General features: G+C 36.0%; 1 long non-coding RNA gene across 9 annotated transcripts in view; it reads left to right on the plus strand.

Moving 5' to 3' along the window:
* Positions 1-24,539, plus strand: part of LOC107053383 — a 322,875-nt gene that overhangs the window by 120,357 nt on the left and 177,979 nt on the right. For all 9 annotated transcript variants that reach the window (XR_005860129.1, XR_005860128.1, XR_005860130.1 and 6 more), the window contains exon 2: positions 23,003-23,157. This is a non-coding gene — a long non-coding RNA (uncharacterized LOC107053383). The remainder of the gene's footprint in view (positions 1-23,002; positions 23,158-24,539) is intronic.

Genomic DNA, 24,539 nt, shown 5'->3' on the forward strand with positions numbered 1-24,539 from the left:
CCTCCATATACTATTTTAAGTAACCATATCACTTTTCAAATTTGCTTACGTATCAACTAGTCTAAGCCAGCAGAGTTGCCTGAATCATTAATTTCATTGCTTTCCCGCAACCTTATGAAAATAAATATTCAAAATAGTTTCTTATAATACATAGAGAAGGTAAGTATTCTAGAGGTGCTGTAGTTTGAGGAACAGACTGTAATTTTACCAAACTTCATGGGTCTGCAGTAGAGTTGAGTTTGGATCCTTGGTGGTAGCTATGCACTAATTATTGTGTAGCGAAGCTGGAAGTCTCTGACTGTAGTGATGGTTCTGGTAGCGATTATAATATTTCAGGGCAATAGGTGTGTCATGGGTAAAAGCAATCCTGCAGCTATTCATGCTTTGTCATACTCCTGTTGTCTTTTCTGAGTTACGTGAATCACTTATGCTGAGTTTAATCTTCCCTACTTGAACATGTGGACTTAACTGGATTAGTTTTTTTTATCATTTGAGAGCTGTCAGGACATTACTGAAACTTTGATTTGCACACACTGTAGAACATAATAATTAGTCATGCCTGTACTGTGGAAATATTCACAGCCAGGCTAACTGACTTCTAAGGGCTCTCCAGTACGCTGGATTTTGCACTACTATTAGTGTCACTAATTCTTACAAAACAGTGAGTGGGTACATCAGTATGACACTGGTAAAATAAAATATATGACAAAGATCCAGTAATCTGAGCTGTCAGGCTTACTTGAACACAGAATCCATTAATTCTGCTCTAGTCCAACCATGCTTTTTACTGGTTATTGAGATGTTTTGCATCGTTTTTCATTTCCCTTTAAAAAAAAAAAAAGCTGAGATTCAGAGATCCTTGATAGATTACTTTAGATTTTTTTCTGTTCTTTGCATTTTAAACTGTGCTAAAACTCAATCCTGTACAATATCTGAGCAGATATTTGGATCTAGCTATTAAAAAAAAGTAAGCTGTAAGACATTCATTAAGGCTTATTCCCTTTTTGCTTGACATGTTAATGTCCTATGTTAGTGCTGAGATTACTTTAAAGATGTCTTCTTTTTGAAGGTTATTAAATTACTGTTAAATTATGTTCTGTAAATTGCTGATATGACCTATTCTTTCTCCCACCAAATATACATTAGCTTAAGTTGAAATGCTGTTGTACTGTTTTGCCTTTTATCTGAGGCAATTGCTACTATATTACATATTTCATCCCATCAGACATCTATCTACAAGGACTTCTATTATTGCAGATTGTTTAGAATTCTTTTTGGCTAGTTATTGTCTTGCATGCCTTTTCTTTTCCTTTCCATGACATTTTTTGATGATTTTTGACAACTGGAGAAAAACATATATTCAGATGATTAGAATGTTGCTGCCTGGTTTCTGCTATAGTTATCCACGAGACAGCTAAAAAAACATGAGAGGAAAGTGAAAGGCAGTGATGCACATGATCTATTTTCTGTGCTGCTTATTGAAAGATTGGTGGGATGAAAATATTCTTGCCTTTCTGGCTTGGTGTTTTTTTTTTGTTGTTGTTGTTGTTTTGATCAATGTATTCATGCTTGTATATTTGAATCTTTGCAAACTTAAAATCAGCTGCTCTCCACACGTCAGAGAAGGTCAGTTTTGGCAATTTACCTTTGTGTTTCAGTTTTCACACTTGTCAGCATCAGTAAAGATATTCTGTGATTTTTGTATCGTGCTTACAAGATAGACAGAATTTTTCCAGAAGTCTTATCTTTGTCTTTTCCAAGGAAGAAAACAGGAGTAGCAGGGGTTACGAAAGGCTTGCAAGCTTATCACAGGTAGCTATGAAGAGTATTGTGAAAAATCTGGTTCTGTTTGGTTTTCTATTGGGAATTTTGATGATTATTTTTTTTTAGTACTACTTCATATTATTATTTTATTCATTTGTTACTATATTATTATATAAACATCAGTCCATCACTATACTTTGCAACAGGCGATCTGTTTACAGGGTAAGTGATAAATACTATGTCATTTTCCTCTAAAATAATAATTAAAAAAAAAGTAAGCAATTGGCCCTGAAATAGTGGTAAAATATCGTATACTGCTTTTTCTGTTACTCTTCTCCCTGCTTGCTTACTTGTTTGCCTTTGTACTTCATGCTGCTATTTAATTTATGTTTGACTTGTTTTGTGTTCTTGTGCATAAACTGAACTTAAAGCTGTTCACTTTTAAAATACTCTTTAGAAGTTAGTGTTTTCCCTTTGCTGATCGATTTGTAAGGAACACCTGTTGAACCAGTAAGACCGGGGTTAGAAGAAGTCATCAAAATTAGAAAACTTTACACCTAGAATCTTCATCTCTGAGATACTTTCAAAAGATTATGTGTATTCCTAATCTGGGGATTATGATAAGAATAATGAAGATGTATCTGGAACAGAATATGAGGTGCAATATGCATATTTATTGCCTACATCTTCTTCCTAAATATGTGTACACAAATTGTTTTTAGTTATCTTTCCTGTTTGTTTCAATTAATGTAGATAAAATAGATTTGCTTCCTCTAAGTTTTAAGCAGTTGCTTTCAATAAGAGAAACTGTATGCAAGTTCACCTTATCAGGTCAAGTACAGGAAAAGTGATAAGAATCATGACAAGGTTCAGCCAGAGTTCTTTGCTGTCCAGAAATCTCTGCTTCTTCTGCAGTCTGTTATCAACTGCCAAACTTAAGAGCAGGCATCAATGGTTCTTCCTTTGGTGGGGTACAGTGGTGCTATTTATGCAACTAATTAGCTGAATTTCAGGGAATCTGATGAGGCTGTCTTGTTCTCTGCTGTGAGACTATTATTGCTACTTTCATTGGGAAGTTTTGATGAGGACAGGCATCTAATCGCAATTTAGTCCCCAACTTATGCCGAAACATCTTGAGCCAGATTTGTCCTGTGATTTCGTAACTGAGGAAAAGAATCGAGAACATTGAGAAATCTATGAATTTACCCATTTAATGAGTATAGTTTCATGAGTCTGTGATTCATAAGAAAACTATCAGTGGAGCCAAGAATTTGACAGTGTGTGTGTGTATGTATGTGTGTGTGTATATATATATATATATATATATAAAGTATGTATTTGGTGTTCAAATGGGAATTTTACAGCTGTGCATTAATTGCTTCATATGCACCCCTCAAATTTACTTTATTTGCATGAACGGGGAGAAGAAGACATCTAATGTCATTGTTTGTTCAACAGTCATATACCAGCATTATATCAAGCTTAACAATGTTATGAACCAGCAGTAAAATAAGTGTGTGTAGGAGTATGTCTATAATTCTATATTATCATCCCTCTATAGGGACACTAAGAACATAAGGACTCAGTGGTAATTTCGGTCTTCAATGCAGTCCTTGAGAGGGCGCTTAGAGAAAATTTGTTATCCTGTACTCCCTCAGGAAAGATGAGTGGTGGGAAATTAGCTCCCATTACCCAATTATACTCTATCTTGCAGGAGTGATTAACAATTTTCCATTCTTCAGTCATTTCTATCATGTATTGCATGGTGACTTTCCAAGTTCATGAAGATGACATTAGTTTACACAGAATGACATCCAGTCTGCCTGTTTCACTTACGTGCACATCCATGCACTATAAAGCTAGTTAATTTTATTCTCAGTTCCGTTCATTTCAGCATGTGAATCTGGAATTGAGCAGCCTAGGTACAGAAAAATGTAATGGCTTTTTTAGATTTCAGCACGCAATATACCAAAGATATATGTAGTCTTTTAAGATGTATAGTGTTTTTTAGGCCATCTATTGGAAGATACTACCAGTTTCAGAAGCCTCAGAGTTTCAGGACAGAATGACCCAACTCTGATTAATCAAGAATGTATTTATTTTCACTGATGTGACTCTGCTTTTAATGCATTACATTCTGTAATTTTCAGTTATTTACACCGTAGCTGTTTAAAACTGTGCAACAAAATTTGTGGGAGGAGGATGACTTTTAATGTTATCTCTTCTTATTTGCTATGAGCTGATATAAGTTCTTAAGATAGTTAACACTTGGGAATTTCAGCTCTGCTATTGACTCCCGTCCATTTATTTTTCCATAATTAAAGAATCTTTTCTATAGATTTGACTGCATAAGACCTAGGAATGTGGTTGAATTTTCTGTTTTGATAAATAGGTGATAGTGTTGACTGTTTATGAGCTGGCCCATTCACATTTGGATTTTATATTTGAAACTTTAAAACTTTTCTTAAAACATTTCATCTTTTAAAAACATTTGGCATCTGATTACTTAAGATCTACCTTTAATCTCATTGCAAGTTTGAAATTGTAATCTTGAGTCACAAAGATAATACTGACGAAGACCCCTTAACTCCAATGCAGATGAAATAATTTGTTGTGCTCTGCACTGATCTGTACATACTTTAAGATATAAGATGCAAATATATTGAAACAGAGGAGAAACTGTTCATACTGCAGGTACATGATTTTTTTTTTCCTCACAGTGCATTTTTGGGGGGGGGGAGGGGAAGGGGGCGGAGAGGGGGCTACTCAAAGCAATTTCTGTTCTGTAATTAGAAATCTGTCACATTTTGTATTATACAAACATCTACTCTTCAGGTCTTATAAGATGGACATCCAATACAGATACTTTCTCATTGGTTTCTGGATACTTTCCATCTGTATTTTAAGTGAGCTTTTGTTGTTCCTGTTAACAACAACAGAATGCTCAGCTGGATTCTCAGCTACTTAGTAACAATTGCCCAATTTTCATCCTTACATCCTTTCATTTCAAAATTGCTTCTGCAGGTGGTGGCTATACAGCTCTTCTCCTTTTACAAGACTATAATGTGTGTGCTTGTTATCAGTCTTGTTTTAGACCAGGCGACTTTACAGGAATTGCACTAGCAGAAGTCTTTAATGATCAATTCCTTGCCAATCTCTGCTAGCACATCATGGAAACATTCTCAGTGCCTGTTGCGATGGGTCTGATTGCCTCTCTAAAGTAGTTGGACAGTCAATTCTTTGCAGCTTTCATGGCATCATTGTTCAAATATTTCATTCAGTTAAGTGTTGTGCAAATGAAATTTTAATTCTACTGTTTTTCAGTTGTGTGTCTAAAAAGCGATCACTGAAAGCTCTCACATTCCAAAACATATCCAACTGAGTTTTTCCATGACCTTCAGGAAGATGAGTATGTTTCAAGCTGGGGAGTTATTTACATCTGTATCTTCTGTGAGGGCTGCTCTGAAAGCAGTGCCTTCTATTTTATTGTGTTGGCCCATGATGTCAGAGGTGGAAGTTGGTGGTATGGCAGTAGAAGTTGAACCTTCATGTCACTATCCCATTACGTTCTGTTTCTGTACAACAGATGGCAGCAGATGGGCAGTCTGATAAAATGGTGTCTGACCTGGAGGTGCAGGTGAAGCAGTGGTGTGGAACTGAATTCCTCCATGTGGAAAAAATGACACCCACTGACATTCATCAGTGCTTGCTGATGAGCGTGTCTGGACTGGAGACCAAAAAGTGAATGTGAGCACTATGAGGCGGTGGGTGGTGCAAAGTGGTTACCTCCACTGGTGCAGGTTTTGATGAGCATGCAGGCTCTTGTTTGTTGCTGGTGAAAATGCATAGTAAATGATGTTGACTATATTGAAAAACAGTGTTTTGCAGCTGATAATTTGCTCTTAGTTTGCATTTGTTTAAAATCCTTCTGATAATAGTGACTGCAAGTGTGTTGTGATCTGACCTCCCAGTGATTCTTCTAATTGGAGTAATCAAACCGAAGGGACAGCCTGGTTGTCAGCCATCTCTTTCAGGACAGGCCTCTTCTTTATGTGGTGATTAGAGGTCTTCAAATGGATAGTACTAGGAAAAGATGTAGTTGAGGCATATTCTCTCCAGTAGAGGGCGTTAATACTCGAAAAAAATGAGCCTAAATTCTTTGGGAATGGTGTTACTAACATGAGATGGAAGATGAGAATGGCAGTGCATCTTTTGGTTTTGGTAGGATAGGAGAAACATTAATTTTGTCATTTTCACAAATATGTTTTCAGCTGTGTTTTATATATCTCCAAAGGAACCGAAGAAATATATATATATATATTTTTCAGCTACCCATATACAGTCTGTGGAAAGAGATTTACAGCAAACACCAATGGTAAAAAAACAAACAAACAAACAAAAAAAAAAACAAAAAAAAAGAGAGAGCACTTGAGGACAGTTGAAATTCAGAGGCTAGGAATACGCAAGAAAACAGTGATGGGTGTATAAATGATCTTGGTGAAAATATGGCTTAACTGTGAAGAAACCTATAAGGAAGGTAGAAGGGGGTGCTGGACAAGAGCAGAAATGGTAGTTGGCTCCAGAATCATTAAAATAGAAGTAGTTCTTTGGGTTAGAAAGAATCATTAAGATATATTTTTTGATTCTAAATAAGAATTGTAGGATCTGAGCACACTGATGTGCACTTCCAACAAAGAAAAGATGTGTATATTTAGGAGATAGTTAGCTGATAGCCCTGTGTGGCAGAACTGGACAGCAATAGGACTGGAATCCTGGGCCCTGGTGTTGCTCTCTAGCAGTAACTTTTTTGGCTTTTCCCTAGCTTCCCAAACTTCTTCAAACTGGTGAATTCTGTTTGTGGAGACTTTGTCATAAACCATACTGATGTTCAGTGGGAAGAAGTAGCTCAGTGCAGTAGGTATTTGGGGAAAATTCTCAGAGCTAGATGATGCTGTTTTGGTCCCTTGTACCCACACAATCTTTTCATTTGGGGAGCAGGGAAAGGAAAAGATTGTAAAGATGACATTAGTGATCGACTACAATTTTTTGATGTCTACAAAAGATCTGGGGGTATCTTCCTGTAGAAATGTGTTTAGTTCTATGGCCTTGTTTCCTTATGTAAGTAAGTGACTGTGTGATCTAGCAACCTGAGCTGAATAGCCAGTCCTTTTGGTCTTTCACAGGCTATGAATACAGTAAGAGCACTCAACCCTTCTGAAGATATGCAAATGTAGGCATTTAAAAGATTTACATTCATCTTTCACAGGCCTCAGAAATATAAATATGAAATATCCAGAACCTTGTCACTTCAGTAATAATTAAGCTGATGGCCTATTATGTTCGATTGCAAATCAATATAGTATCTTTTGGTGCCACTTGAGTTCTTGAGGGTTGGCTTGAGGCCAGCACTAGTTATACAATTGAAGAGCTGCAGCTGCATCGAAAACTTCTCTGCCATTTCCATTCAGAAAGAATAGACTGGTAACAATGGTGGCCAGCCTCTTCATAGTAATTGTGTGCAAGTATACATTTTGAAATAGTGTTTTTGTTCAGCAGGTGCTGTTATTTTACTTCAATTTGAATTTTGAAATATGGAGGAGAGAAGGGGCCTAATCTTAACAGCATCTAACCTACAGCTGTTCAGAACAGGACAGCAAACAGCATATGTTGCTTAGCTGAAAATCATAATTGCTCATTCTTCCTGGCATATTAGTAGACCAGTACCGAGCCTCTGAAATTATCTAGTATTCTCAGGCTTTTACTTTACAAAGTGATCTACAATACCCTGGAAGAACAATTCTAGAACATCTGACTGTAAGCTTTCCTATAAGCAGCTAATGTCTTTTTATGTCAGAAAGCACAAAATGAATAGATGGTCCACCAAGGCAGTGTCAGAAGTACTGACCTCTAGCAATATCATTACTGAATTGCAAAGTATATATTATTTCAATTAGCTGCAAAAGCTGGGGAAACAAGCTGTATAATGGTGACTTCCTGTGACTGTTTTTTGTCTTCCTCTTCTTTTAAAGAAAGAAAAGTCCACTGGGATTTGAGGAGCACAGAAGGGTATATTTTTGGAGCATATACACTTCTGCAAGTTATTTACTGATCTTTATTTTTTGTCTACTTGTTTTTTTTCCCTATGACTTAAAGACAAACAAACAAAAAAACTCCATGGATGAGAACACAAGATGATATAGTAGAAAAGACAAAAATGGAAAGGCACAGAAGAGGTGTAATTGGTCAGATGTTAACAGTTCAAAGTCCTATAATCATAATCAGTCCACAAGTAAAAAGGTGCTACCAATGACTTTTATCCTGAAAAGCTGTAGATTTAAATTTTAAGCAGTCCCAATCATTTGATGAAACTTTCATGATCTATGTTAAGGTATGATATTTAGTTCTTTGCGAGATCGCCTCCTACATGAGAACTTAATGTGATGAACATGTCTGAAATTGGAACGCTTATTTAGATGCCTTAAACATGATCCTTTTTCACGCAAGTGTCTACTTATTTCTGAGTCTTAGTGGTCGTAACAGAATGAATTACATGTAACTTCAGTAAGGCAAAGTTTTGGCTCAAGCAAACTCATTAAAAAAAAAAAACCACTCAATTACCATCTTGTGTATATAACAGTTTACTCATTCCTGCTTTGGGATTTATAAAACAAGGCATTTTTCACAGTTAATATTCTGTCAAAGTCATCAGATCATTTCTAGATGTAATTTCATTGAGACCAAGATCCTGAGCAGGTGAGAGACGTACACACTTAACTTATTGTACTGATAGTAAACCCCACTGAAGATACTGCTTTTGAACAAATCTCTGAAGGAAACAGGAAATAATTCACTTGAATTCGAAGTATAAATAACAACAAAGAGTAAGCTTTTATCATTAAACATCTCCCTGGAAAACCAGAGCTTTATATTGTTGAAAAGCAAAGTGTGATACATTAGAAAGGCACTGTCTGGTTTTTGACACAATAACTCTTTTATAAGATGCTTTTTTCTTAACACTTTCCAAAGGAAGGCAAAGTCAAAAGTACTGAATAATGCACAAGATTTTTTATTTTTTTTCCATACAGCTTCTGGAAAAGCTAACTAGGTGAGGTACTAGTTTAGGTTTGCTTCTCATGAATAAAGAACAACTAGCTGAGTAACAGTCATTGGCAGCCTTCTCTGCGGCAACCAGGAAATGGTGAAATTAAGATCCAAAGGGAAGCAATCAGGGTAAATAGAAGAATGTAAGCCCTGTTTTTTTGCCAGTGCTATGGGCTATTTAAGGGACTAAGAGCTGGGGTTCTATGGGAGGCTACTCTTCAGGGTGGATAATAATTTTGCTGATTATCAAGGGCAACTATTTCAAAGCCCATTAATGGCCTTGTCCACTGAACATGAAAATGAACAGTTGTGGCAGCAGACCACCATAACGTTAGGGCTAGAGGGAACGGCTTCAAGCTGCGCCAGGGAAGGTTCAGGCTGGACGTTAGGAAATACTACTTCTCTGAAAGGGTGGTCAGACACTGGAATGGGCTGCCCAGAGAGTCACTGGTGGTGGAGTCACTGAGCCTGGTGGTGTTCAAAGAACATCTGGATGTTGTGTTGAGGGGACATGGTTTAGTGAGAACTGTTGGTGATGGGCGAATGCTTGGACTGGATGATCCTGTGGGTCTTTTCCAACCTTAGTGATTCTGTGATAACTGATCAGTGAACTCCTCACCAGACTGAAATGTGAAAAGGAAGCTTATGAGAGGTGGAAACAGGAGCAGGTTGTGAAAGAAACCTGCTTGAAGACATGGGAATATAATTAGGAAGTCCAAAATTTAGACAGTGGTGAAATTGGCAAGAGATATGAGGCAGTAAAGTCTTCAACATGTGTGTTTACAAAAAAAATGTAGATAGAAAAAAAAAAATAAACTGCTCCCACTGCTGAATAGTGCAGGTAATCTTGTGCTTCTTGTCTCATACTTTACTAGTAATAACTGCTTTCTGGCTATATAGGTCTCTGGCCTAGTAATAAAGTTTGGGAAAGAATGGTATTACACGTGGCAGAGGAAGACTGCAGTTTAACTAAGAGTGTGTTCAGCTCCACGAAACCATGTAGAATGTGTTCAAAAGTGCCGAGGGAGATGAATGACTTCATTAGGAAGCCTCTGTCTTCTTGGGGAATATGTGTTCCCTGGGGAAAGTTCCTGATGTGTGCAGAAAGCAAATGGTTTGGTTATGTTCAAAAATAGACAATTTGAGGAACAATGGGCTGGTCAGCCTTCTTTTCCCTTATTACAGTAATTGAGGATTACCTTTGTGCATTGTTTAGTACTTCTGTTAAAAACATTGCCTAATGCTTGGCTACGGGACAATGTTTTGGGAGCTTAAAATGCTGAAGTTTTGATTTGCCCCTTGCTTTGTAGTTCAGTATGTTGGTTGCCTATATGAAGTTGAATGTTCAAGAAAAAGATAATAATTTTTTTAAAAAAGTATTTCAACCGCATTAAAAAATTCACTTGGTCTTTCTCATTAATCAATTCACGTATTTTAGTACCAGACACTTCTATGTTTGAGTGCTTGAGGTTTTGTTTTTTTTTTAACTGTAGTTATATTTGAATCTGTATATTCAGAAAGTGGTGGTAGAGAAGGAGAATCATGAAAGATGCAGTGTACAAACATTGTCAGTGCATCAGCTTATGAACAGCAGCTGAGTTGGAAATGCCAAGTCAGGTCACAAGACTGACATTATTCTCATTGGCTATTTGTGCAAATGTTACTGTTCTGAAACCACTTAGAATGTGCATGGTATATGATTGAACTGAGCAACTAAGTAATAAGCACTACTACTTTGTAATCAGTCTCAATCACAGTTACGTCTTAGAGGGAAGGAGTGGGGAACTGAAAATAACTAAAAATATTAATGTAAGATAACAAAAATCCTTGAATTATCTTGCAGATTCGAATTCTGAGCTTTTTAAAAGAAATCTTATCTGTTTTATTGTATGGGATGTATAGTAGGAGACATATGTGAAGAAAGGAAAAAGGAATTTAGTGAAGTGTTTTGCATTGCTCAATTCTATGTTAGCAGTTGGAATCCGAAGCAGACTGGCTGAGGCTGGTATGTTCCAAAGAGAAGCATGGGAACTGTAGTGGGCTTAATTTAGAATGAGCACAGAAAAAAATCAGATGATTGAGATCCCTAGTTTGGCCTTGGGCTGCCCAGTGAACAGGAGGTGGTTTTGTAGACTTCTGTAGTCTGGGATTGGACAGATTGGTTAACCAGTACTCTTAGGCTAACTTAATAGAAACTAAACCATAAAAATCTTTGTCTAATTGTCTAGAATAACACATACAAATAAGAAACATAATAATTACTTTGTTTCATGTTCATAGCTGGGTGTTGTCGTGTCTTCTCTGTAGCTCATTACGCTTCTCATTTCTCTGTCTTCTGCTGTTAAGGATTGCACTGAAATAGTGTCACACTGTTATAACATTTAATACTTCAAAACCTTTCCTTTGTTTTTAAAACACATTAGAGAGATCAGCACAAGGTGTGTTGGGTAAATATCTTTTAACAAGAATTACTCTTCATAGAATAGTGCTATAATGTGGAGAGCAGAGGATGTTTTGAAAGAAAGCAATGCCGTGCATCAACTTAAAATTAATCATTCTATCAATATTCTGTTGTTTCTTCTAGGACAACAAAACAAACGAGTTATGAATTATTTCAGCTATCAAGTTAGAAGCAGGAGACTGAAGATAGCCAACACATTTAAGCATCAATTAGATTTTCTTGTTGATGAGTGTTTTTAGTAGAAATTAGATCAGTCAGTATTTTACAGAATTCCTTTTTCTTACTAAAAGATATTCTACTACTGTGTTTCCTTCCTCCTTTTCTCTTTTGCTAGCAGGTCTCCAGCTGGCCTGGGAGGCTTATCACCTCTATGTGGTTATTAACAGCCCATTTGCTTAAGTACCTACCGTAATTACTTTGTATAGTTCCTCTGAGAGAGACTTCATTTAAGGAAGTCTACGAAAACTTCTGGTCTGACTGATGAGCATGCAGTCACATATCTGCCACCTGCTAGCATCTCTTAAGCCAAAATAAGTTTTTGTGGGAGAGATCCTGTGCTGTTCTGTATTTTTACAGGTTTTATTTCCCAACTCTCTTCACATTCCCTAGTCCCTTTTCTTTTCCAGCTCTAGCTTTTTACTGTCAGCTCTGTGTTCCAGTAGAAACTGTTGTTCTGGATTTTGTGGGTATGACTGTAACACATACAAATCAGAGAGATTTCATGACCTGAATTTAGCAGAACTTTCGTAAGGACTGCCAAAAGAATACTATGGAGTCCACAGGAGTGGACACAGGAGTCCACAATGCCTCCTGAGGACAAAACACCACAAAATGATTGTGCTATGTGATATAAATATAAAGAATGATATTGTTGTACTTCTGAGTGCTCTTTGAGGTATTTTGGTTAGACTGTAGAAACTGTGTTCCTTTGCAGGAAACAAAAGCATCTTGTTTCACCTTGGCATGGTCATAGAACTGCATTCGTTCTTACTGATACTTGCAGCCCTTTAAGCCAGATAATAAACTTTCTCAAATAATTAGATCAAAGAGATTATAATAAGGTATGATAACCTTCACCATATCATATTACTGATATTGCTTCCCAGCCATTTGTGTTATTTCTATGTAGACTCACAGACCCAATTTCCTTTAAACTTTGACTAAAATGTTTAAGCGATACTGATGAAATCATGAGTTTCTTCATTATCCCATTTAAATCTGCAAGACCACACCTTTCACTATGGTTGGAGTCAAAGCCCTGAATCAGCTTGCTTGATAAAGTTGAGAGCATGTTAACTCAGCCTTCTTTGCATTCTTTTCATAGATTTGCTCTGAGTTTTGAGTTTATAACAGACTTTGAACTACAAATGAGGCAGAATCCCTAAACATAAATTTTCCTGAACTAATATTGCGCAGCATTTCCGAGTTTTTAGCTGAAATGATTACAACAGAAGGCATGGGATTGAAAACTCGATTTGAGGCTGTAAATATAGTTGAAAAGAATAACAGATACCTTTTTCCTTTCTAAATAGGAGTTGCAGTATTTAAATCATTTTGCATTTCTCAAGCCTGTTTCTGAGCATATGTCATACTAAGCCCATTAAAGTCTATGGAAAGACTCGATGTATTTCTACGCTAAACATACAAATATTTTGTTCAGACTATTTCTTTTCCTTCTGTTTCTAAAAACAAAACTTCTGTAATGAGTTAGAATTAATAGACTCAAATAATTCTGAATGTTATTCAACTGCACTTTTCTGTAAGAGAGCAGGCATCCATCAGATGTGAGGACAGTGACCATAGCCATTTAAAAAGGAAAAAAAAAAAAAAGGCAAAAAACCCCAAACCACGCACTCATCATAGGCACAAAACATCACAGAGGCTCTTCATTCATTTTAATGCACCACAGTTTAAGCACAATAGACTTCAGTCTTGTGATCGGCAGTTCTATACCTTCTTCTTTTTATTTTTTTACCTTAAATATTCCAGACAAATGAGTATAGTGCATGGCCTTATTTGTGGGCTCAAAGCTGCAATAGTATACATCAAAATTGACAAGTGCCATAAAAACGGCCTTCAATGGGGCGTTATGTAATTTGTACCTATTTTGTAAGCCTTTTCTTGATAGTTCCAGAAATAAGAGCTTACACTGAAGACTGACAGAAGTTGAACTGGAGAGGTGTGAACAACATTACTATGGCAACACTAAATGTTGGGTATGTGAAGAGACAGGTGAGACCCCTGTGGATCATCAAATGCCAACCTGGCTATTATAATGAATGGTAATTGGTTAAATTATTAAGCATTCTATTGCTTATCCCACAGTAACTAAATGGTCTTGCAGTTCAGTAATTACCATATAATTACTGAATGACTGATGGTCTTTTCTCTTTGTGATTTTTTTTTTGTAGAATCTAATCTGTCACAATAACAAAAAGCTTTCTTACCGATCATGAGTCCTGTAAGGTGTTGAATGCTTTTGATTCACTGATGTATTATGGATTGACATTTTGAATTTATTTGAGGATTGGTCGCCAAGTGTGCAAAACACTCCTATGGAAGCAGGCAACCAGTTAAGGTACTGATCTGAGATTTAAGGTCTAATTTGTCTGTTAAACCCAACAGAGCCCAGGTTTGTGATAATTTATCATATATTTAGATTAATAAAGCTCTGATTATAGCTTTTACCTGCATAGATCCCAGGGTGAGTGGTAAGTTTGTCCACTTCATTCAGTTCATTTCTACTCTTTGAACAGCTGCTGAGCTGCAGCCAAGAGTCGCTTTTGAGCGATGCTCTTAATTGCTTTTGAGCCATTAGGTGCCACTTCTGCACTGAAATAGGAGCCAAATGCACACATCTCCTTTTCTTCGTTGCTGAAGTGGCAAATTCATGTCTCGTCTGGGAAAGGGATGCTGTTAGCTATTGCCTCCCATAGGCATCAAGGAGGAGTGCAGTCCTGTGTTTTTGCTTGGTTTCAACTGTGAAGTTGCAGATAAAAGCTATGACTTCCCCTTCGAGACTAGAACTGTAGTTTACCTCCTCACTTTTGTTACAATGAAGTAAACTCCAGAATTAGCTGAGAAGTGTTTTCCTAAATCAATGCTAGCAGTATTTGACTGCCAGTAATGGAAGAGAAAAGAAGTTGGCACTCCAAGTTTCCCTGTTAGCTGCTGCCTTGCTCAACCTACAGATAGCAAAGTCTGTCTTTTGAACACAATACAGTAATAGTTTTGTTGGTGTCTTTTTTAGGTTCCATCTTCTGGATCAAACTATGCTTGATCTCTATTATAAGTTATCACATTAATTCAAATAAGCCTTTTTCTGCATTTCCGTACAACATCTGTTAATCTGCACAGCACTTTCTTTTTGTCACCCTTTGTCTAGCTAGTCTGTTCAAACTTAGCAGTGTTAGTCTAGGGGATTGTGGGTTCCTGTGTATTTCTGCAAGACTTCAGTCACTAGATTGTTTTGGATCCTGCAGGTAGTATCATAATATGTTGAATTTTGGTATCAGGGAACACAGCTCATTTTGCTAGTCTATTTTATACCACATTTAATCCTCTTTACACTTTATTATAGTGGCTGCATACTAGGAAGATGTTGGAAATGGTTATGTGACACAAGAACTGAGGCAGATATGTCAATTAACTGAGACAGTTTTAGAACTAGTATAAAAAGATATTGAGTTTTCTTCTGGGTAAATTTGTAGGTTTTTTTTTTTTCAAATGGACTTAAAAATCTCAGACTTTTTAATCAAATGTAGAGTGATAAAAGTCAATATTTTACTTTCTAATGAAACCACTGATCTTTTAGAACTTGCCATCTCCTGAACATAATTGTTGATGATAGCCCTCTCTTGTGCCTTCATAGTTAAGGGTGGGATTTGAGGTTCTGTTTTAGAGAATCTGGCAGTGATAGTGATAGGAATGCATTTGAATATCTCACTGAGAAGATGGATATGCCCAGTAAGTATTTAAGAGCTGGGATTAAGAAAGATTAGGGCTGCAGAACATAGAACATAGAAATCTCAGCAATGCTTCAATGTGACTGTGTATAGATAGCAAGATTCGAATAACTTATTTTAACCTTCCGAGTAGCCTAGATTGCCATGTTTGCTAACATTAGGTGAAGTTTTGACAGTGGAATTGTGTGTCAGTGAAAGGAATGGAGAGCTGAATTATTGAAGTAATTTGAAGAGTGCTGTGAAGTAAATTGACGTCTTGATGTTAGCAGATACATGTGTTTGATTCGTAATTACAATGCAGAGATGATTTCTTAATTTTATAATGGAGAGTATTGGGGAAAATTATGGTTAGAGAGAGTTGAGAGCAGCCAGACATATTTTGTGAATTTTTGAAGCCAAACTGAGGAATTTTCATCTACTAATAAAACTTTTTACTTGATTTTTACAAATGCTAGAGCAAGTGATTTTTTTTTTTTCTTAGTCAAGCATGGTATTAGAGCTCACCAAGATGGCAGAGACTGTGCATGTAATGTTGATGACTTAAGCAGTACCTAGAGTCATGAAGTGTGAGTGGTTATCAGCTGATAGGAAAATCCATTTATGAAGTGTCAGGCATTTCAGGGTCTTTAGGGAAGGCTAGGGTTAAGGAGGGAATGTACAGATGAAATAGTTCCTATAGTTGGAACTTTTGATCCAGAAAACTGAGTAGTTGTCAGTAAAAGTAAATGCTTTTTTGGAGGTGGCTATGGTGAATATCAACTCTTATGTTGCATAGTAGGTCTTAAAAAAAAAAAATTAAGCTCTGGGTTGCAACATATAACTGCTACTGATTTCAGGCTTGCTCAAGTTTGAGGTTTGCAAACCTTTATTCTGTACAGAATTGATTATCTTTGGAAGTGCCAAAGTTAAGGATGAGATTAGAGCTAGACTTTTGGAACCTGAGTGTTTTCTACTTGGAAATATAATTGAATTTTGGAAGACCCTGGGAGGTAAGTCTATGCTTCTGTTTATTCATTTTTGTTTGTTTGTTTTTCAGAGATCTGCAGATGCCTAATTTTGTGTTCAGATACTCTTCAATTAGTTAGGATCTTGGGCAGAGAATGGAAGAGGGCAAAAATAGGATTTCTGGTGAATTCAGGTCTCATTGGAAAAAAAAAAAAGTTTGTTTTCTCTTCGAATCAGTGAGTTCCCTTGCATAAATTTGAATGTAGGATTAGAATATAGGCTAGAGTACAGTAAGCTGAGGTTTAAGAGTTTAGACTGACATCTATTTTCAGTTTGGCAAGTCTATGGCAACACAGTAGGTTTTAAAACTCTGTTCTTGTATTTCACTCTATCCTTGTGTTCCTTGTTTGAAAATGTTACGAGACAGGGTAAGGACTCATGTCAGGGTTGATTCAAACAAAGTCTGATGTAGTTTCCTGTATGTCTATACATCCTATTGCTGTTAAGACAAGACTTTCACTTCTTTGGAGTTGATCAAGTCTTTTTAAAAAATTATTTCCTTTTTCATTAAGGATAACAAGGAGAGCTGAGGACAAGAAACAACAAAATCTTTTTAATTTATTGTCCTGCAGTTGCAGAATCAAGCTTAAGATTCACAGACTTATGCCTGGGGATTGTGAATTTTAGCTGCTTTGAGTTAGAACCTAATGTAAACTGAAGATAGATATCAATGTTTTTGAGTATTTTATTCTTTAATTGCACGTTGGAATATCTTCTTTACCTTTAAGCATGTCTGGGACTGTAGTTGTGGTAATGATTCATGTTACACTAAGGATAGAGTAGATGGCTGATGGGGTGGTTCTCTTAGGTAAAATGACTACGTTTTGCAACATTTTCCTAATCTCTCTCTGTTTTTGAATGGGCTAGAGTTTTAGAGAGAAAGCATTTTTCATTCTTTAGAGAAATATTTCTACATTTACCTAGTTCAGCACATTTGAAGACTTTGCTTTTAATTTTGGGGAACATTTGGTTGGACAGGCTAAAACACTGTTATAGGATGCATGTGATGCTGTGGTGCATATCCTTCTTCTTGCCAGAGTTTAACTTTGCAACTCCCCCATGAGCGTTCTGAGTATCTGCTTATAAAGGAGGAATATGTTCTGTTTCCATGAAATAATTAAATATCCACTGGACTGAAAAGATAAACAAGAAGGGACTTTATGAACTGGTGGGTGGGATATTAGTTTGCAGACAAGTGAGTGAATAGCTATTGCTTCAGTGAATATTTAATGTAAAATACTTGGTCATTTTGGTAAGCAGGAACTGCACCTCTGCATTCCAGTATCACTGACCTAACAAGTGGACTACAATAATGTGTTCTTTCACCTATTATTTAATTTAAACTGGAAATGAGAAATTGAAATAATCAGATCATATAGACTGTACCCTCCTGGTCTGGGCAGTCTTCTCTGACTTGGAATCTGAGTTAGAGAAGTAATTGTTAGATTTAGAAGCCCTAAGTCTCCTATGCTCTGAGGACATATTCCTGGCGATGCTTTGTTTGAGTACAGACCAGGCAACATATATGACCATGGTTTTGTTAAAGGATAAAGCAGCCTCTGAGAATGCCCAACAGAACAGAGCCCCCAAACAGAACGATTAAAGGAATATCTACTTCTTGACTTCTTAAAAGTCCTAAATATGTGCAACTATTCATTGCACCCTCAGCGTAGGCAGCATTAACATACTCAGTAGCAGGCTCTATTAGAGCTCCACTGGTCGCATTCTAAGAATTTTGGACTCTGAAGGCAATTGGCAACAATGAACAGGAATTAAATGACCTAGGATATAGGCACTGGGGTAGCAACTACTAGACAGGCAATTTTTTTTTTACCTAGCTTTTCTTTTAACACCTGTGCCATAGTTATAAGTACAGTCATGGATTGGGCTGACGAAAGAACCGCACAGAATTAAAAACAAAACAAACAATAAAAAACCCCAACAGGTAGAAAGCAAGACATTCAATTTAGCTTGAATTCAACTGAACTAAAAAGTTATCAAGTTGTACTTTGTCGTTGTGTTTATTTGTTTTTAAGGGCAAACACAGATGTAAATAATTGTCATACATTTGTGTTAAACTTATTTTCAGCCTTGGGTATCTAATGAACGGTTATAATCAAACTAGGAAATAAGAGACAGCTGATACATTTAGGTGATACCAATGAAGAATTTAAAGTAATTATGGAGATGACTTGGAACTGTGATTATATGTTGAACAGATGAGCCAAATCCACTGTGCAATAGCTAGGGCTGTCTTATAGCTCCTTGGAGTAACTGCTGAAAGAGTGGATGTAGAAAGGAGGAATCTCTCCATTTCTGCTCTCAAAAGGAAAAATTTGGAAAATGCTGAAATGCTAATTCAATGCAAACAGATATTTTTTGGAGATTTTTATCACCTATGGGAACATGAAAGCAAAGTAAATGCAGAAAATTAAATAAATGTTTTTAAAAGTTGAAAAGTTCTTCCTTTGTAGAAAACAATGTATTTATCCAGACCCTTAGTTCTCTGGATCTTAAGGTGTTTTCAAGCTTGTTAATCAGCGAAGCCTGACAAATTCAGTGCACAGCTGTAAATTAATTAAGTAGATTTCAAACACGAACAGGTTAAGACGACACACCAAACCTCTGTCCTTCATCTGTGCCTCAAGATTCTGTACATTAGTTTGATGATTTTAAAGGCCAGGTTGGATGGGGCCCTGGGCAACCAGATTTAGTGGATGGCAACCTTGCTCACAGCAGGAGACTTGGAATTGAATGATCTTTTAGGTCCCTTCCAATGCAAGCTGTTGTGTGATTGTGATATTTCTTACTCAACATGTAGAATATTTTCTACTCCCTGGCTGTTTATGTGCAGGTGTAATAGTTATCTCGAGTGCTTCAGGCCCACTTATCATATATCAAGTATCAAATCAGTGAAATAATGCTTCAGTATTACAGGCCAGAACATATATATGAACATATGTGTGAACATATGTTCACAATGGGGAACGTTTTCAGGGTGTAGACTGAGTAGAGGAGAATTTGAATTAAGTTATTGATGTAGAAATGTTTTGAAAGGAGCGTGTTTTAAAACTGAAGAAAACATCTCCTGACCTGTCTGAAGTATTCAATTGCAATTTGATATCTGTCAGTAAAAATAAGAGGTGTATGGGAATTGTTGAGTCACGGCCTGAACTACTGATTAATCACCTGGGGAAAGGACGAGGTCAGCCTTGGGAGCACAGGTGAAGGCGATTCACCTGAGTGGAAGGGGTGTAGCCTGGCTGCACCTCTCCTAGACCCCATTTAATGGCTGACTGGCACTGGGGATGGATCTCTTTTTGGAGCTCCCTTCTTTGTGGAGTTTTTTCCCTTGAGCCTAGATCTTTGGAGACAGGTGAGCATTCTTTTCCTGTTTGTCTCTTTTGCTATTCTACCACACTAATCTTTCCAACTGTAACACGAAAATATCATGGAATTAAACATAATGATAGTAAGTTGAAATGCTTACAATGTAACTTCTTTGTCTTCATGATAAAAATGGAGTGATGATTGCTAAATGAGGCTGAAGTTCAATTTTAACAATGCTTTGTATAATAAGAAGCAAGGTTTCTCAAACAACTTCAAAATATTTTGTATTTATTTATTATTAGCTATCAGGATTGTTATATTTCATAAACTTCTGTAAAGATGCGTAATCCTGTAAAAATGTTTTTTTTTACCTTCAGAAATTCAAAATACAATATATATTCATGTAGGGAGATTGTTTTGCTTGCAAATATATTTTTTAAAGTGGTCAACTTCTACTGAATGTGCAATTGTTCATTGCAGACGATGAAAATCAAAAGGTTTGACTTGTCAGAGCGAGTCAATTGGCATTTCTTTTCCATCCTCTAGACTTCCAGGATGTTAATAGTACTGATTAAACTCCTGGGTTTTTTTTGTTGTTGTTGTTTTTGTTTTTTTTTAGTAGGTTACCCATATCTTTAAATAAATGGCTCTCAAATAATTTGGAGACTCCAAAGGCACAAAGAAGCAGCGTGCTGTTTCTCATTTTATGTAATTGAGCACATTTTGGGAGGGATGGAACTTATTGTGTTCTAGCAACTATCTATATTTTAAAATTAAAACAAGCATTATATATGTAGGTATGCAGATGTAATAAATGCACCAAGGGCTTCTCCTTTCATTTCAGAATGCTTTTCTTTTTATGTATCTCCCATAAGGTGAAGATTTCTTTGCCATGAGGAAATGACTATAGTAATTAAAAATATATCTGTAATTTCTGTCTAGGAAATCCAGTAAAGTATTAGCTGTCTAACCATTCTTACGTCTCTAAAAGCAGTCAATGTTAAAAGTCTAGGAAAAAAAAAATCAAGAAAAAGGGTAAGTGCAGAGTGATACTTTCATAGCTATATCCTCCCAGCTTGCGGAGATCAGTGATAGAAGAGCCACCTAAGTCAGAAGCACCACCTGACCTGCTAATGGGGTTATACTCTATGAACACATTTAATCCATTTTTGAATGTTTATCCTTTTGACCTCTGTAGCATCTGGTGGCAATGAATTTCACAGTATGATCATATATTGCATAGAAATGCATGCTGCCTCATGTTGAACCTGCTACCCTATTATTTCCTGGGGGTTTCCTTCATTCTTGTGCTTTGTAAAATAGAAAATAATTGCTTCCTCCTGACGTGCCCCACATAATTCATATTTCTATAGACCTATATCATCAACTATCTATTTTTCCAAACTAAGAAATCCTGCGCGTACTTTCCTGGTATGGAAATTGTTTTAATATTTCTTGTTGACAATCTGTGATGCAAATATTTATACGAACTGAAAATACAAAATAATAAACAAGAGGTGTAAAGAAATAATTGTCTGGAATTCTGCACCATGAGTAAACTGGATTATGTAGTTATTGCAGTAAAATTCCTTTTCTTGTAAAAATAATGGAATGTCTTAGACCAATTCTCACTCAGGAAGTATGTACAACGTTTGAGTTTTTACTGTTGCTAATTGGTTAGGCAAAACTTGGGGAATATTTGAATTGCTAATATCTTAGCATAGCTTACTTGTCACTCAGATTCATCTGTTGTATCTCACAGTTTGGACTGTAGATACTCGTTTGAATTAGATGTAACCTAGGTTAAAAACAAAAACAAAATGAGAAAATGGCATTACCTGTTTGGTCTTACTGTGAGTGGAGGAGAGTTTTCTCTGAAATATTATTTAGAAAAAAAACCCTTCAGTTTATAAGTTGTATTCCAATAAATATAAGCTTATTACTACAATCTTATGTTAAGAGTCAAGAGAATGGATTCTCCTCTGTATGAGTTCTTCTTCCCAATAAATGTTTCTCAGAGCACTCACTTTGCATGCTTTCTCAATTACTTATTTAATAACTTTAGTTATGGGTAGAAGTCACCACTACAATGCTTTTCAACTGTTCATAAAGTTTGAGCACTGAATGAATTTCAAAACTGATGCATCTCATATTTTGAAGTGCCGAGTCTCAATTTTTAATTGAAATTTCTCAGCAAATCTTTAACCACGTAGCTGTCAACAATATGGTTTCTATCTCAACATACAGATCAGGAAGTAGTAAAAGATCAGATATGTGAACTGTATCACTTCAGGTAGAAACTTTTTTTTTTTGCCAGTTTAACTGAATAGTCTGGAACCAAAGCAGTTTTCAAGGTGAGCAATGAGTGAATGGAACTCACATTTAAGTTTCAGTTAATCTGTAGGGCTTTTTGGTGTGTTTTTTTGCTGAAAACAAACATTGTTTGTTTTCCTGTCTTGTTCACAATGAAATGTGGTGTTAAAGTGAAAACAAAAGCCTGAAAAATTTTGGTAACAGCTGAGTAATTGTATTGTTAATGATCCTAGTGCTGCTTATGAGGTTAGAATGGCCAACAGTATTGGTAAAAGCTAGTTTAAAATATTTAATGTGATACTTTTCCATTGAAAACTATATTTTCATTGAAATCAAAATGTTATATGGATGTATCTCTCATGCTACAGATATTGACAAAACAGTTAAAAATTATCTTTTTTTTTAGTCTTAGTGTTTTTGATGATGGTGTAACAGTAACTTTTCCTGAGGGAAATGCATCCTTTTAATTGTATGCTTTGTGTTTCTTCAAACTGTGTGTTTAGTTTAAAAATTGTCTTAAAAATTATACTATTATATTCATTACAATGTACTTATTTAATAATTGAACTGTAGTTGCAACTGGAACAGCAATATTGTTACATGGATAATGTGCCTTGCAAGGTGTTTTGAGACACAGAAAATATTCCCAGAAAATCAAGTGTCTTTTTAATGGTTGTGTTTACTCCTTACTTAATTTTTTTTACTTGATTTTGAATTTTGTTGAGAGATTGAAAATAATTTTTTTTTATCAGGAGTACACGTGTACTCTGTTGTAATGTGGTTATGCACTCCTGGAGTGCTGCATATGGATCACTACAAAATCCAACGGTGACTTACAGATAAAAATAACATGACATTAAAACTTTAACCCCTTTGTAGAGGATGCTGGTAAACTATTGGTAATTTGCGAATGGTGGGATGATAATATGTTTTAAAGGAAGTTAAATTGTTTCTGACAGAATTTAGCATTTGTAGCAGTACTAAGATTGCCAAGTAATCATGTCAGACGTTCTTCAAGGTAGATTCCAAAGCTCATTAATATTTTTTTTCCATTGTCTTCTAGGTGTTTTGGATTAAGCTCTTACTGAAAAGGGGCTGAAAACAAGACTGCTGGGAGAGCAAAGAACGGACCTTTGATTTTTTTTTTTTATTTTTTTTTTATTTTTGCCTGCTTAATTCTAACTCATTTGTCTCTTCTGGATCCTGAATTCTGAGAAGGTAAGAGAAAATTGCTGTGGATCAGCCCTGTAGGGAAAGTGGTTAAGGTAGCTAGAAAAATTGGATTATTACAACCAGTGCACAATTCTCTTGTTCTTTCAATTTCACTCCAAGAACTAACAGTTCCTTAAAATCTGGCTGGCTACCAAGGACACAATCAAACATCTGTGCACCAGATGCATGTAACATTGTGTCCAGCTGTGTTACTGCAGCTGCATCTGCAGAACACTGCATATGTCGATTGCTCTGACCAGCAGGCGCTGGGAATACTATCGATAGGAATTACGCTACAGAATATATATATAAACACTACTGAATATATATATATATAAACCATTTTTCCTACAGGTATGTTTGAGTGTCTAAACTTAGCTGTTGTATATTCCTTTTAAAATGTCTCTTGTATTTTCAAGGGTAGAGCTACCACAGCAACAGTTCCTAGCAGTTCCCAATTTAGAATTTTTTGCTTGCAAGGAAAAAGCTACAGATATACTTTTTCAATTTTGAGTTCCTGAATTATTATTATTGTTGAAGTTCTTTATCTTCAGTAAATACCTGTGTCCAGTCTACTTGTTCAAACTCACTGTTTTGTGGAACACAATGAAATATCTTTAAAATTTAACCATATTGAAATATGTTGCAAATTTAAAACTATTGTTTGTGGGATCATATATAGAGATAATGCATTGAAATAGGTGTAATCAAAACTTTCTAAAATAGTTTCAAATTATGCAAAAAGAACAGAGATTTGCAAGGAAAAAAATGATACAAAGTCAGTGTTTCACTAGTCTGCTTGTACCCAACTATTTATACACTTGTAAATAGTAACTGTTGATTGTGTTTTGCTAAAATCTCTTTAGTTTCGTTTTAGTGCTCTCACTGTTCATTTTCTGACTTCCTTACTCTCAGTCTTATTCTTCCAGTAGTAATAGCTAAACTTTAGACACATCTTGCCTTGTGCATTTGCCTTTTCTGACACTGTCAAGAACAGAAGATCCTTGTTGTATCATGAGACATAAACAAGATAAAACACATTTATTTTCTTTGACTTAAATCATAGGCAGCGTTATCTAGGATCTGAACTTAGTTTGTATCCAAATAATAATGGGAGGCAAAATGAAACATTTTTGATTCCATTCCAGGCCTCTTAGTAGCAAATATTTCTCCACTGAAGAAATGTGGTCAAGGCTGGTTTTTTTGTTGTTGTTTGTTTGCTTTATGTTTATTCTCCCCCCGCCCTCTAACTTACTGGAAGTTTCCATCCAAAAAGCAGAATCCTACTCTTCTAGTAAGTAATTCATATTAAAGCTGGTAGCTACTTTTGTACTGGTTTTGTATGCCAAGCTTTCTGGATCCAGAATGTAGGAAGGAAGAGAACTGTG

Source organism: Gallus gallus, chromosome 5, assembly GCF_016699485.2.
Source record: "Gallus gallus isolate bGalGal1 chromosome 5, bGalGal1.mat.broiler.GRCg7b, whole genome shotgun sequence".
In the NCBI taxonomy this organism is placed as follows: Eukaryota; Metazoa; Chordata; class Aves; order Galliformes; family Phasianidae; genus Gallus; species Gallus gallus.